General features: G+C 43.7%; 1 non-coding gene across 1 annotated transcript; it reads right to left on the reverse strand.

The window, feature by feature from the left end:
- Positions 1 to 441: 441 nt before the first annotated feature.
- LOC143653456 (U6 spliceosomal RNA) lies at positions 442 to 546 on the reverse strand. The gene has a single exon (XR_013161291.1). It is a non-coding gene; the product is annotated as a U6 spliceosomal RNA (small nuclear RNA).
- Between the last annotated feature and the right edge of the window lie 13,275 nt (positions 547 to 13,821).

Raw genomic sequence — 13,821 nt, forward strand, 5'->3', positions numbered from 1 at the left:
TAGCCTGGCACAAACGGAGTCATCAAATGACTCCTTCAATGTCTCTTCGGTGGTGTCCTCAGACAGGCCCTTGACAACCAGAGTCTTGGATGGTTGGCTTCTTGTGTTAGGTGATCCCCTGGGCCCTTGCAGCTCCAGCCTGATTGCTTGGCTCTCAACTTCTCTTTTGTTACAGGAGTTTAAAGCTTCTTTGGTATCTTCAAATGAAGCAAATTCTATACATGCATACTCTTTTGATTTGCCATTTTGGTTCTGGGGCACCTTGATAGAAGTTGCCTTTCAGATACTTCTTGAAGCGTTTGTTTGTTGCATTGTAGGAGAGGTTGTTTAAAACCGGAGTTTTTGATTCATCACTCCAAGTGCTAAATTTTCCACCTCTATAATCTTGACTTTGCCCTTTTTCTTTTGTGTAGTACAGAGAAATGGATAGTCCATCGATCTACAACTATGGAACGCTTCATGAATCTGTGTCGTTTTTGTGCAGGGACCATGCTAATCTTCTCTGTATCATTCCAGTTTTAGTATATGTGCTGCTGAAGTGAGCCCTAATTTGGGTGTAATTTTTTTTTTTAAAGGAGAGACATTCAGAAATTGGCAGGTTTCCCCCCTTTTTGATTATCACCTAGCCACCCTCCTTTTTTCTTTAAAAGCCCACACATCCTAACAGGAAATAGAATTACATGTGTAAAATTGCAGCGTATTGACAAAACACTAGTCAACTCTTCAAAGCTCTCACCTGCCTCTCAATTAATTCAACAGATGTGACCATCTAAAAATTATTTCGTTATGCTTGTTTATGCCAAAGTTTGTCTTCTTTCTGTGTCAATTTTGCTGTCTATATGTCTTGCTTACATGAGCATAGTATATTAACAAATGCTCATTTTTATCTATTCGTAAACTGAATTATATTCATTGTAGAAAAATCAAACAGAAAAGTTTAAAGAAGGGGCTAAACAATAACATGTAGTACTGCTACCTGGAATTAATGCTATGAAAAAGTTTATTGGAGGGACTGAAGTTTATGCTTCTTTCTTGAGGTTTTCCTCCTTCCTTTCCCTCATGAAAGCAGGTGGCAATCCCCCCCTTTCCTAACTGAGATGAGGGGGTGGGGTTTGCAGCAGGAGCAGGGTAGAAGAGAGGGGGTCTTGGGGCTCCTGGCCCAAGGTTCTTGCAGGCTCATGAAAGGCTCCTTGGCCTATCAGCTAGAGCAGAGCCGCAGACCTGCTGGGACCATGCGGGTTGGGGTGATGGACATTTTGGGTTTATCACTGTGGCAGGTGAGCAAAGACCCCTGGGTGCTGGGCAAGACCCAGAGCCCCAACAACACCTACGAGGGCAGAGGTGAGAAGTCCAGGCCTGACAGAGCTTGAATTCCCTGATAACCTCGCAAGATTAGAGTTTAGGATTAAATTAAATTGATTTATGGAAAATAAGTTGCTTCTCTTACATGAATTTGTGAACTGAAATATATAGTACTCTATGATATAATGTGCATGTAAATACATTTGCATGTTGTATATACCTTTTTATTTAATTTCCTTTCACTTCTGATATCATGTATGTTTTCCCACGTCATGAAGTAGTTCCTGAAAATATCATTTTTGATATTATTTGACTGCAAGGAGCTGGTCTACTGTCTTCAGCCCTGCATCTTCAGTAGTTAGCACAGTGCCTGAACCATGGTGGAAGCTCAAGATTTGTTGATTTAACCAAGGGTGGACCTACCCTGATCTCTCTTCTGCTGGATATTTAGATCGTTTCCAGTTTTATAAATAACACTGCAGTGGACGTCCATGATCAAAATCTCTGTCCATAATCTAGATTATTTCCTTAAGATGTTTGTAGAAGTAGATCTTTGAAATCAATGACTATACACAGTTAAAAACCTCTGGATATTTACTAAAAAATTGCCCTTTTGAAATATGCCAGTTTACACATTCACTAGCAGTGCCTGAGCGTGCTCATTTTATCAGGCAGTTTTTCTTGTGTGCCTATTGGTGCCTGTATTCCTTCTTTAGTAACTCAGCCTGTTGGGCCTTTGGTCCATTTTTCTGTTGCCTACACCAGCATATTTTAATTGGAGAGGTAAATTTGGTTCATCTTTTAGTTTTTCATCTGCTACCTGGCAATTTGCTATGCCAAATCACACAGAATCCAGACTATAAACTTAAGTTAGCACAAAGCAGGTTCTTCTTGAAACCTACTCAAGGAGTTAAGTCACTTAAATACTTAAATTACAGTTTACAGTTCCCACAAGGCTAGCTCCAGGCTCAGAAGAGTTTAGGACTGTGGGGGAAAAGGAATGAATGATTTTTCCCTATGTGATGGCACCATCTAGTGGATATTAAAAACAGTGATAGAACAAAATCCTCTGTTGGGTATTAAAAAGGAGCTCATACATTGCCATCTCCAGTTCAGTATCCCCAGTTTTCACTTGATTATTGAAACACAACCTCCCAACTGGTCCCTCCACCTTCATTCTTTTCCCCCATTTTCATTCTATCCTTCACCTTGCAGTCAGAGTTATAGTTCTCAACTGTAGATCTGTGTCAATTCTCTGTTTAAATCAATCTAATAAGTCAACATTCTTCTTGTGATAAAGTTTAATCGCGTAACCTGGTTTACAAGGCCTTCTCTGATCTTGATCATGGATTGGCAAACTTTTTCTTTGAAGGGTCAGACAGTAGATAGTGAATATTCCAGGTTTTTCAGGGCACAAGATCTTTTTCACCACTCGCACCTCTGCTGTTGTTCTGTGAAAGCAACTCCAGACAATGTGTCAACGCGTGGGCATTGGGTATATCCTAATAGAATTTACAGAAATAGATGCCAGGCTCTGATCGTCCATATCAAAACTTCCTCTCCAGGCTCAGCTGTTTCAATTCCCCTGGAACTCAAGTTCCGGCTACACTGAGTTTCTTTTAATTCTTTCAAGTTACTACATTTTGCCTCACCTCTGAGTCCAGCATGTGCTTTCCCCTCGGCCTGGAATGTTTTCATCCCTTTCCCTTTTTGGCTCTTTCCTTGCCTCCAGGACTCTGTTCCTTCCATTAAGTCTTCCCTGACTTCTAGGACAACTGCACCCTCCTTTCCCTCCATCCACAAGCTTCCTATGCCACCTTGTGCTTACTGCCACAGCTGCAGAAAAGAGCCAAACAGTCAATTATAATAAATTGTGTGTTTATGAATTGCCTGCTTAATTATCTTCCTTAAATAACACCAAACCCTGTGATGACAGAACTGATTTCAGTTTCTCCTTTATGCCCTTTGCCTGAGACATAATAGCTGCTCAACAGAAGCAGATGGAGCCATTTGATGAATAGATGAATGGACATATCACCTAGTTTCTTCCTTCCTAGAGGATAGTGCAAAGCAAAAACATAATTTCTATTAAAATCATAATATTTGGAGATGGTGACTTGGTGTTTTGATTGACTCCACAGGCTTTTAGCACTTCTAGTTTCTCTTCCTAACACTACTGAGGGCTTAAGCTTCTGAGTACCTCAGTTTCCCCAGTAGGAACCATCAGTGCAATAGGCTGTTGTTATGAGCCAGTGTCAAGCCTGTGGCTTCTCAGGTAATGGCTTTAACCAGTGGATTATGACAACACAGAAAAATACTTGCAACATCATTTCTGAATCTTGTGTTCGAAGTTGAAAGCCTAAAAAGAAGCAAGGTGTCTAGTATATCGTGAAATGCCAGATTAGGGAAACTTCTTAATGGTCAAGATTGGTTTTAATCAGTATGAAGAGTAGGTAGATTTGCTAGACCCCAAATAAGCAAATTGTCCTGCTGCTTTATTTATATCCTTGGCACCTGCCATCTCCACCCCATGCCAGATAATCTCTATTAGATTGAATTTTAAAATTCTTCTCCTCTTGGTTTTATTTGTCCTCCCTTTTGAATGCTAGCCTCGTTAGGACACTCTTCCTATGTGCCATCTGCCATGCTGAGTGCTTTTCCCATCAACTAGTATTACGCATTCCACAAAGTTGGCCTATAAGCAACATCGCATCTCATTTATTCTGCCATTATTACTTGAATTGTCCTCACTGCTTGGTAGCAGTATCTGTAAAATCTCTTTGACATTTCTCTTTCCCTCCCACTCCTCCCCCACTGTCAAACAGCCTTAGCAACTTAACCCAGAGGACAGAAAAAGAGCTGGAGTCTGCTTAGCTCACCACTGCTGTTGCATTTTGCTGCCACATGGTGTCACTGTTAAAGAAGGGCTGGTGCAGTTTGGTGGACCTGCCCTTGTAGGGTCTCTGCTTAGTCCAGGTGCCCTATATTTGGACTTCCAAGTTGGTGGTTCTTTATTTTACATTCCCACTCTCAGCCCTTGTTTAGAAGAGCATGACCACTGACCAGGGTGGCTTGGATTGGAGGAAGGTCTGGCATCAGTGACAAGGCTATCATAAAACCTGCTCCCCCCGCCACAAATACTTAAGTTTTTGTATAGACTGCAGATTGCCATTTGCTCATTCAACAAGGCCAGGTACTGGGCTAGGCACCATGAGATATGAATGAGCAAAACAAAGATTCCTACTCTGGTAGTACTCATATCCTGGAGGAAGACAACAAACATCGTGAATAAGTAAATAAAAAGGGTATTAGAAAGTGATAAGCATTGTGGAGAAAAAGAATGAGATAACAAGGCATGCATGATTGAAAGTACTGGTTGGGAGAGGAAAGGGGCAATTTTCAGTGCTGGGGAGGTGAGAGTAGGCCTCGTCTGAGCAGTGACATGCAGGAAGCAGATGCTGCTCTGCTAGTGTCTTGGGGAATAGTCAGTACAGGGGCACTGATACCAAGGGATTGGAGAGGAATGAATGAAAGGAAGCATAGTTAGGGTTGGGGTCAAAGGGATAATGGGGAGGGATTGAGTGAGATGGAGAGTCACTGTGGGGTCTTGAGCAGAGAAGTGGTGTAGTCTGACTTAGGTTTAAAAGTTCCACTCTTGCTATGGTGCTGAGAATACGTTGAAGGATGGGCAAGGGCAGAAGCTGAGACAGCAGTGAGGGGACTGTGATATTCATCTAGGTGACAATGACAGTGCCTTAACATTGGGTGGGACCAGTGGGGGGGATGAGTAAATGATCACAATCTTAGCAGTTTGAAGCAACCCCTGATTATTATCTCCCAGTTCTGTAGGTTAAAAGCCCAGCACCGGGTCTTTGGCTCAGGATCTCAAGGTCAAAATCTAGGTATCGTAGGGCTGTGTTCTATTTTTGAGGCTCTGGGGAAAAATCTCCTTTCAAACTAATTCAGTTTGCTCCAGAATTCAGTTCCTTGTGGTTGTAGGAACGAGGTCCGCTTTCTTGCTGTTGGCTCAAGCCTGTCTCAGCTCCTTAAGGCCACCTGCATTCCATGTCACTTTTTCCCCTCCGTCTTCAAGCCAGCAAGGGCACAGCAAGACATTTGCAGGTTTTAAATCTCTCTGACTTCTCTGCTGAATTTCTCTGCCTCCAGCTCGAGAGATTTCTCTGCTTTGATGGGCTCATGTGCTTGGACTAGGCTCAGGTGGATAATCCAGGCTAGTCCTTCATCTAAGGCCCTTACTTTAATCACAACAGTCCAGGGATTGGGGGTGGACTTCTGTGGGTGGCCACTGTTCTGCCATCGAAAGAAGGGACTGGGTTCTAGATATAACCACCAGAATCCCTGACAGATTGGTTGCGGGTGGGAGAGGAAGGTAGGAGTGAAGGGCGATCCAAGGCATGTGGCCTGAGCAGCTGAAAGGATGGAGTTGCCAGGAGCTGAGAAGTGGGTGGGGAGTCAAGGCTGGGGCTTCCCCTTGTTCTCCCTTTGGCTGGCCTTAAAGTGAGATCACCTTGTCCAGCCACCAGGGGTCAGGGTAGGGTCCCTTCCAGGGCTCCCAGTGTAGAGCCTTCTCCATCCTCCCTGGAGAACGGCCTTGGGTTTCTGACATCTTAGGAACTGGTGACCTTGATCCAGTCTTCAGAGGCTTTGCACGTCCCTATTTCCAGCATCCTTGCTCCCTGCTTATTGTCCACCTGTGAGTGACACAGCAAGAGGCCAAGAGCCACTTTCTCTCTATAAAAGATTTATACATCCACCTGCCACAACTGCATGATTTCCTTCTGGGGTGGCTTTTTATTAGTGCTTTCATTTACCAGCGGCTAGCAGGACCTATTTTACAAACGTGGAGTGCAAAAGCAGTAGGCCTCTTTTAGTCTTTCAATGAACTGCAACAGGATATTATCTTCATTTTAGAGAAAATTGTAGGTTAATGAGGTTAACTCCCTTAACCACGGTCACAGGACATGTTGGGATTCGAATGTACATCTCTGACTCCAAAGCCTGTGATTTCAGCCATTAACAGAATTAAACTTAGAACTATGGCTTCATCAGCCTCTCCAGGAAGAAGTTCGTGATCACTGGAATGATTGGGGGTAGAGTGGTAGAGTAGCGGATGAGAGTGGTTCTCCCTCACTCAAGGGGAAAGCGTGTGTGAGTACACTCCCAGAAGAGAAGGCCAAGGCTAGAAAATGAATCATATTCCATTTAAACAATTGAGTTTTATCTTCCAAAAGGTGCACGGAGCTCAGCTAAGGCAGGCTTAGCATCTGCCAGAGAAGAAGCAGGAAAACTTGGAATGGTTTCTCAGATGCAACAGATAGAAATGTCTTTGTTAAGAATACTGAATGAGAAGGAATAAAATGAGACTCCATTCGTGAGAATGAATGGCTTTGGCTTGTCTCTGTTCAATGCCATTGTGCAAAACTGTCTACCTAAATGCTCTGAAATTAAATGCCTGAAGACATTCCCAAAAAGATCTCTTTGTTACTCTGGATTTTGATGAGTACAATGACCAGCCATTGTTATCTTAGGTGCAGTGTGGTGGCTTCTTCTACTTTGTGACTCTGGGCTGAAAGTGTGTGATTATTCACATAGCAGAATGTGCTAGCTGCAATAGTTTGGCTATTTTCAGGTTTGATGATCTCCTTGAATAAGCTGTCCCTCTGTGAAGGTGAAGGTGAACTAGTCTCTGGACAGAAGTCACAGCATCTGTGGAGCTGTCAACATTCCTGTCTGATCAGACTCTCATCTGTTTGCTAGCAATATCAGAAGTTCCTGTTTTACTCTGGCTTGACTTAAAGGTGAAGCTTATTTGAACACCCCAGAAAGAAAGCAGATATGTCCTGGTTTATGTGCTAAGGTGAGTAAAGGAGGTAAGTTGGGATGGTTCTCCATCAGAGGAACACAGGGTTGTCCTTTCAGTAGCTGCTGAGAAGGGAACTTGCAATGTGGTTGCCAGAAGGTGGGGTTTCTAGCCCTGCTCTGTAAACTATCCTGCCTACCATCTGAGATGTGTAAGTCACCTTCACTTCTTATGAATTAATAGAAGAGAATCACAGTCCTGGATTGTTTCTCAGAAGGGGAAGGTTTATCCGATCACAAAGCCTCAGTGATATTTAAGTGTGTTGATTGTGAGACTTCGCATTCTTCTCTGCTCTGGGCTTGTCAAGCAGCCCAGCATGCCTCACACCTCTCTCTTCTGGGAATAGGGCAGAATCCAGCTTCTTTGTGTTCTGACATGTAGCAACCCTGGACCACAGTATGCCAGTATCCTAAGACTAGGGTGGCAAGGATGGTTCAGCTTGCTTGGGTCAGCCACATGCTCCAAATTCATGGTGGCCCTGCTTGGTTTTTATGTCCAGGCTTTGGCCTGTGACTCAGAGCTCAAAGTCTCCAATATAGGTTCATTCTGCCTGTTGAGGAACAGAGAATTCTACCGTTTGTCTGAACCAGGGATCCAGGGATGAGACTCTTTTCCAATTGGAGGCTCTTTTGCCATAGAGATCTCTGAGAAATCGTCAAGGCAAGGAAAGGTGTGTTGTGGGCACAGTTGACCCTCTCCTTGGAGTAGGTGCAATAAGGGCTCAGGGAGAAGATTAGGAACTCAAGGGGCCTGTGACAATGGTCAGGCTGTGCCCAGAAGGGACCCCTATGCACCTAGGGACTCGTGATTGCCCTCTGGACCTCTGGCTCTTTCAACCTTTGAATTCTACGGTTGTGCTGAAGTGTGTGGTGCTTCCATTCAGGAATTAAAAGGCCCAGTGTTCATGTAAAGGTATTGGCCAGAGAGGGGATAATGAGCTGGTTTGGAGGTATAGGGTCAAAAAAGGGTTGTTCAGTTTTTGTAGGCTTACCTCAGTTAAAAATAGAGTTTCTCAAATGGCAAACTCCACTCAATGCTCCTCTGGATGTTTATGTGCAGACCCACCCCGAAGATTTTGGGGTTCCAGGGCAAGAGTACAAATGGAGGCACACTTGGTAGATGTCTAAATATTTAAAATGTAAGTCAAGCTAATAACTGCTAACGAAAATAGGCTCTGCCCTTCCTTGACAAATATACTTTTACAGCAATAAATAAATAAAGCTAATATTCAGTAATAAAAGTAAAAATTCAGTTTTTATATGACAGTTGGCAAATGATCAAAGATGATTGAATTTTTATTGTGCAACTCTGGATGCTCTGTTGAGGGGCTGGCAATGTTTGCGGATTATGTAATGAGATAAAGATAGATGTAATTCATAAATTAAAGCATGTATTCCACAAAAGTTTTCTTATCTTCTTTTTACCCAAACCAGTAGTTATGTTGTTGAACTCAAGATTTTCACATCGTGTGTGTTTTATTGATAGTGATGATCTATGCAGTGCTGTTCAAAGTGTGAGCCAAGGTCCCCAGCGGGAAAGTCTCTCTAAACTGTTTCCAGGGCGAGGCAAAAAAAGATCAGTAAGAGAAATGCTCACTCTCGATTCCTGCACCTGTCTTCAGTCCCTCTGGAAATAGATAGTACTAACTGGCTGCACACTGTGATATGCATGAGAAGAATTTTTAAAAAGTATGAAAAGTGTACAAAAGTTGAATGCATTTTGTTAAAAGCATAAATTAAAATAAACAAGAATAAAAAAATCATATATATGTTAGAAGTTATTTTTCTTCTAAAACATTAAGAATGTCTATTAAAAGTAAACCTGTGAAACAAATTATGATGAATGAATGTCATACTTTTAAACAAAATGATTTAAATAAAGCTGACATTTTAAATTTGAGAACCTAATAACATTTTAATGAACTATTTTTACATAAGTAAATGCTTTTAGTGTTTGCGCTCAGCGTTCATCTAGTTGCCAGGGTAATGGAACAGAATAAATCTCCACCCATTGTGGTGGACTGAATTATGGCCCCGGTTTTGATGGGTTTTTGGGCTTGATCTCTTTCCTGTGGGTCTTAAATGGATTCCTGGAGAAAGCAATGGGGAGGAGTCAGAAGCCAGAAATCAGTAGGAACACTGAAGAGAAAGGAGAGGACATCTCCATATGACGAGGAAGCCAAGGAACCAGCAGATTGCCAGCCAGCTGGAATGCTACCAACCCTGGGAGGAAGCAAATCTTTCAGTTTCTGAAACTGTGAAGCAATAAATTCTCATTTAAGCCAACCCATTGTTATAGCAGCTGGGAAACCAGGATGCCCATGTTTTGTCTAGACACACACACAAATTTGAGTCCTGTCAAATGTTCTAGATTGTCAATTATTCTTAGCCACCATGTGCAACGATTGTGGTTACTAAGCTAATTGAAGAGCTTATCTGGAGCCACCAATTGAAACACAGAGAGATGCAAGAAAATGGACATGACGTTCTTGGAAAGTGACACTTTAATAGTTCATGCAAAAATCTATTGAGAAGCAATGGACAGGTTAATTAATTTCTCTTTTCTCTTACCTAGGCTTTTCCATCGCTCAAATACTCTCTACACTCCATCTCTGAGCTTGGCAGCTGCACAACCCACAAATCTTGGTAGTGTTTGGATACAGTGGGCACGAAAGTGGATATTTAGGACAATGGGTCTCATTGAGTCGGTGCAACAAGATCCCAAGAGACAAAATTCACCAAGGTGCCTAGTTAATGCCTCTTGTTTATTTGTTTATCAATCATTTATTTATCGGATACGTTATGCCTGTAGGGCTGAAAGCAAGTGTCCAGTGTGAAATAGTTAATATGCGTGAAAGCTACTTTTCAAAGCTTGCTTTTCTTTTTGACTTCAGGAGAAGTGTGAACCCCAGTCTCTCTAGAGATAGGAGGAAAAAGAGGGAGGAGGATAATAGAAGACATAGTTTGTTATTGGTCTCTCACTTGGCCTCACCTCTTATACTAACTTGCAACCACGTGTAGCAGGGCACAGCCAGAAGCTGCATAAACTGTGTTTTTTTTGGAGATTTTGTGACCTATGGGGTTCAAGATACAGCCCTTTGGGCTCCACTTTGGGCTGCGGAGAGGGACATTCTTCCATTTTGTACTTGTAGGGCTGCCCGACCCATCAAGAATCGGTAGTTTTGACAGTCCCTCTCCAGTGCGCCTTCTCCTGGAGGATGCCGGCAGGAGTGGAGCGAAGAGGCCTTTGTGTTGGATCATACGTGGATGTCCCTCCTTAAGTAGGAGGCTGCAGAATCACATGGAGGCCTCATCTCAGAGTCTTTCAGGGACTCCAGACATCGTGAGGGTTGGCGGTGCTGGATTTCCGGGGAACCTGAAGATCCTCCGTGAGTCGTGAGTGGCTGACCAGTAACATTGGATGGTTAGTTTCCGTGTAACTCCTTCTGGACCCCCAGGTGGGTGAGGTGTGGGATTCGATATTGACTTGAGCAGTAGCAGCAGCCGTAATACCTCCAGCTGCTGCTGTTTGAGGCACCTCAGGAGGGAGGGATGTGAACACATGCACATGGAAAGCAGCATTTATTCCCTTTCCTAATGGAGACCCAGGATTGGGGAATTGCACTGGGGGTAAATGTTTCCAATGCTCATTTGATACCTGAAAGGAAAAAATGTCTGTTCAGATTGAATATGACTCGGCCGTAAGAAGGAATGAAGTTCTGGTGCGTGTGCAATACAATGAACCTTGAAGGCCTGATGCTGAGAGAAAGAAGCAAGACACATAAGGACAAGTACTGAATGGCTTCACTTATATGAACTATCTAGATGAAGCAATTTCATAGAGACAGAAAGTAGATCGGAGGTTATCAGAGGTTGAGGGGAGGAGGGAAGGAAAATTATTGCTTGGTGGGTACAGAGTATAAATTTTGGAAAATTTTAAATAAATTTTTAAATGTGATTTTAACAGATTTTTAGTCTGTTCATTGAGGAAGAGTTTTTGAAGAAAACATACTGGATACAGGAAGGGAAAGCTCAGGAGAGAAGGAGAATATGTGCAGTGGGGGCTGGGGTAGTTCAGATATAAAGGGAAAGAACTTCATTTTAAGAGGGCAGGACATGAGTTCCAGGAAGAGCCTGGCAGAGTCGGGGAGAAGGGCTGACTATGAGGAGTGAAAGTGTCTTGATAGGCAGAATAATATCCCCTTCCTCCCTGCCCCCAAAGATGCCCAGGTCCTAATCCCAGGAAGTGTGAATGTTTTAGGTTACATGGTAAAGGGGAATGAAGGCTGCAGATGGAATTAAAACAAGGAGATTATCTGGGGTTGTCCAGGTGGGTCCAAAGTAATCAGAAGGCTCCTTAAAAGTAGAAGAGGGAAGCCAAAGAGAGGGTCAGAGATTTGTTGTGTGGTTGGCTTTGAAGATGGAACTTCTAGAAGCTGGAAAAAGTAAAGAAACAGATTCTTTCCCTAGAGCCTCCAGAAGGGATTCAGCCTGGCTGACACCTTGATTTTACCCCAGTGAGACCTATTTTGGACTTTGACTCCAAAACTGTAAGATAATACATATATGGTGTTTTAAGTTACTAAGTGTGTGGTATTTGTTACAGCGGTAAATAGAGACTCATACAAGGGGAGGAAAAAGCATCTGCTGGGAAGGTTAGTTGAACCTTTACCTGGAACAAGGCCCTGGGGAAGGAGCATTTTGCTCTCTTTAGGAATGAGCTAAGCACTGAGGACCCTTAAAAACATGCCCCTGAGCACCTGAGATCCCAAGTGGGAGTCTCTGTGTTTGACTCACTCTGCTGGTTTGAAATGATGCATGTCCCCTAGAAAAGCCATGTTTTAATCCTAATCCCATTTATCATCTCCCTGGAGATGTGATTTAATCAAGAGTGGTTGTTAAGCTGGATTAGGTGGAGGCGTGTCTCCACCCATTTGGGTGGGTCTTGATTAGTTTACTGGAATCCTGTAAAAGAAGAAACATTTTGGAGACAGATTCAGAGAGAAAGCAGAGAATGACATAGCCATGAGAAGCAGAGTCCACCAGCCAGCGACCTTTGGAGATGAAGAAGGAAAATGCCTCCTGGGGAGGTTCATGAAACAGGAAGCCAGGAGAGGAAGCTAGCAGATGATGCTGTGTTTGCCATGTGCCCTTCCAGATGAGAGAGGAACCCTGACTGTGTTTACCATGTGCCTTTCCAGATGAGAGAGAAACTCTGACTGTGTTCTCCACTTGAGAGAGAAACCCTGAACTTCATCGGCCTTCTTGAACCAGAGTATCTTTCCCTGGATGCCTTAGATTGGACATTTCTATAGACTTGTTTTAATTGGGACATTTTCTCGGCCTTAGAACTGTAAACTAGCAACTTATTAAATTGCCCTTTTTAAAAGCCATTCTGTTTCTGGTATATTGCATTCCGGCAGCTGGCAAACTAGAACACTCACCTTGAGGGGATCCAGGAAGACGATGTGTCAGATGTGGGTCCACTGAGAGAGAAGATTTGCAGCTGAGTGCCGTGGGGAGAGGGTTGTCTGGGTGCCTTCCTAATCCATCTGGAGAATGAGGACGTGGACAGGGGTGGAGGGTGGGCAGAGGTTTGCCCGGTTGAAGTGAAGATAGAAGAACAAGGGGAGAAAAGTTGCATGATGCAGCGCAGTTGCTGAACTAAGATCACCTGGCCCAGACCAAGGCTGTTAGAACAGATCCAGGCAGTGATTCCCTCAAGATGGGCCACGATGCTAACATCTGTGAAACAGCCCTAGGCTTGCGTTGCTTTTATATTGATAAAATCTACTCTTTTTTATAAAATGTCTACATATAGTATTAAAGACATCAAGTGCCAAGGTCCAAAATTTACACATTTTGCTTAGTATACATTTATAATTTCAATTTCTATAGCTGAACAATTTGTTATAAATCTCTGTTCCCATTAGCACAAAAAGCTAAAATGTGCCTTTGATGGCGACTCCGACTTTAAAATAGTAACCTTCAGGATGAATGTTTAATCAATTTGCAGTTCCACCACCTGCTGGAACTATTTCTCTTCCTCAAAGGGTCTGTCTTTCTCCCATTCTTCCTTTAACGGCTTCCCAGGAAGCTCATGGATCGACCTGGCCTGGGGCCCCTGCTCCATGCACGACCCCCGCCCCCCCCCCCCCCCCCAGGGTTCTGGGGCCTCTGGCTGAGGTGTGTTGCACAGTCCCGACATCTATTGCTGAAAGTCTAAGGCAACTGGGGTCCTCTTCTCTCAGCTCGCTAGCACCCACTGGTCCCTACCTTCCCTCTTGCTGGCTCTGCCTTTCCTCAGTTTTCTCTCTCCATCCCCACGCTGGCCTTTGTTAACCCTGTCTCTCACCCTGGCAGTATGGCAGCGCTTGAGCATTTGGTTTCTGGCTGAAATATTTTGATCCGTTCAGAGAAGGAGAGAGTGGAAAGAGACTCAGGGGTGTGCTCTCAGGTCCTGCTGTTGCCTGAACATGTCATGCCACCATTTTTGTCCTGTGGTAGCCTCCCTCCCCCACGCTGCTGCAGGGGGACCTTCCGGGGGCCAGTCTCCTCCTGGGGTTCACCACATGAAGCAGGCACAATGACTCATGCGTTCAGGCTGCCCCTCAACTTATCTGGGGCTTCTGGTCTTTC

The sequence above is a fragment of the Tamandua tetradactyla genome, chromosome 1 (assembly GCF_023851605.1).
Source record: "Tamandua tetradactyla isolate mTamTet1 chromosome 1, mTamTet1.pri, whole genome shotgun sequence".
Taxonomy (NCBI): domain Eukaryota; kingdom Metazoa; phylum Chordata; class Mammalia; order Pilosa; family Myrmecophagidae; genus Tamandua; species Tamandua tetradactyla.